Below are 2121 nucleotides of genomic sequence, written 5' to 3'. Positions count from 1 at the left end.
CATGCACACATGTGAATACACCTCTCGTGGATCCTTTATTGAAAGCTCCCTGGGATGCCGCCACGGAGGCCCAGTAAATGCCTATGTCTGAACAGGCTGATGAGACCATGTGGCCACACAGCTTTTTAGTTCACCTAATTCCAGTTGATTGTGAGGGATTTGCTCCTATTTCACAGATAGCCACACTGAGGCCCAAAGAGTGTGATTTTAGCCAGGCCTCCAGCCTCCTAGCCCTGGCTCATGAAAGCTGTCCCTGATGCCAGAGATCAGGGCACCATGCTTCTCTTCAGCTCTTGGAAGTGGCTGAGCAGACAGGGGAGAGATGAGGGCAATCCTTCCAACCCTCTCCTTTGCTAACTACCTCTGCTGCACCCCCACCAACTTAGCCACCCTCCTTTTCCCCACAAGAGCAATGGGCCAAGTATGGCCTAGAAGATTCCCTGCCTGGGTCTGGAGGGTAGGGCCCTGGCAGATGCCCTCCCGCTGGAACTGCGGAAGCCGCAGTCTTGGATGTGAGAAGGCTGTACAGTCAGACCAAGGTCAGCCCCAGGGAGAAGCACAGTCAGGCAGAGCTGGGGGGTGCAGAGTCCTTCCGTCCCCAGGGCCCCGGTCCCAGTCCCTGCAGTTCTGCCCTCAAACCTATAAACTATCAGACACCCTCCCCAGCCAACTGGGGTGCATCGATTCCCTCTTTGGCTTAAAAGGCCCTCTGACAGCCCCTTCTCAAGGCACGCCCTTCCTCCATATTCCATACGGAGCCTGAGATAGCCTGAGATTCGGTAGTATTGTGTGCTGTGTTGTCCTTCTCCCCGAGGAGAGAGCCCTGCATGCAGCTTTCACTGCTGCTTTCCCTGCACCCAGCACGGGGCTCAAGCGTAGTGGGTGTTCAGGGGCGCAGTGAGGGAGTCTGTCTGCAGCCCTGTGACTAGACAATCTACCTTTGCATCTGGCCAGTATTTCACTGGGCAGAGTACACGGCGAGGGTTGGTCCGAACCACAGGTTCCGTGAGGCCCCCAGAATTCATCGGAGGAGCCCAGGGGCCCTTCAGAAGGGTGGGTCACCCTCCTTGAAGCCCAGGGCTTTGCCCGAGGTCCAGGAAACCCATGTGATGCTGCTCTGGAGAGCAGGCCCTTGGGAGTGAAACCCCATGGGTAGCAAATGCCTGATTGGGGGGGGGTGGAAAGTCCTAGAGATAGACTTGGGGCTGGGTTGCTTTTCCCTCTAGCAACTTCAGGTAGTTCTCTCCTTCCTGATGGCTAAGGATGCTGGGGCGGCAAATGGGTGCTGGGCATGAGCCATGCACCAGGCACCTCCCTAGGCACTTCACACACATCACCGGCCTGGATCCCCCAGATGACATCCCAGGATGGGGGGGGGGGGCACTACCTCCCCATTGCAGTTGAGGAAATTGAGGAGGGAAAGCTGGGGGACTTGTCCAAGGTCGCCAAGCTAGGAAGCAGCCCACATCTCAGGAGTGCAGGCTTCTCCCTGCCTTCTACCCTCTCCACCCCCTCCCCCACGCCTTGAGGGGACAGGAGGTGGAGGACAGCGAGCTGGGTGCCAGTTGAGCTCTTGGAAAACTGGGAGGTTTCAAGATAGGAGCTGAGGGAATATGCCAGAGTCAGGGCCCCCCCTCGAGGCTGCCCGCAAGGGCTCCCGAGGGCTGAGGGTGCTCTACTGCCGGAATCGTCAAAAGACAGTCTCCAGCGTCCTGCCTCCTCCCCTCCCCGACGTTCTCGCAGCCAAATGAAATCTGGCAGCTTCTGAAAATAGCTCAGCGCTGCAGCAGTCTCTCTGCCCGCCCTTCAGCAGGCTGGCATGCAGCTGGGGGTGGCCACTGTGGGCAGGCGCTGGCACACGCGGAGCCCCGGGGGTGGGTGTCACACACACAGTGCACTAGGCGCCCCATAGCTGGTGGCATGAGGCAGCTGCCACTCCTCTGCTCCTCTGACCTTTCCGTGCCTGGCTAGGCCACAGTGGCCCTGGAGCCAGCCTGGTATATTTACCCTATAGGCCTAAAGTGTGGGGGGGGGGGTCCGGAGATCACTAGTAGGTGTGAGCAGCCACCCTTGGGCCACTTTTGTCCACTCGTGTAGACAGAGAAACCCAGGAACCAGGAG

This window comes from Ailuropoda melanoleuca, chromosome 4, assembly GCF_002007445.2.
Source record: "Ailuropoda melanoleuca isolate Jingjing chromosome 4, ASM200744v2, whole genome shotgun sequence".
Classification (NCBI taxonomy): Eukaryota; Metazoa; Chordata; class Mammalia; order Carnivora; family Ursidae; genus Ailuropoda; species Ailuropoda melanoleuca.
This window is presented reverse-complemented; position numbering follows the sequence as displayed.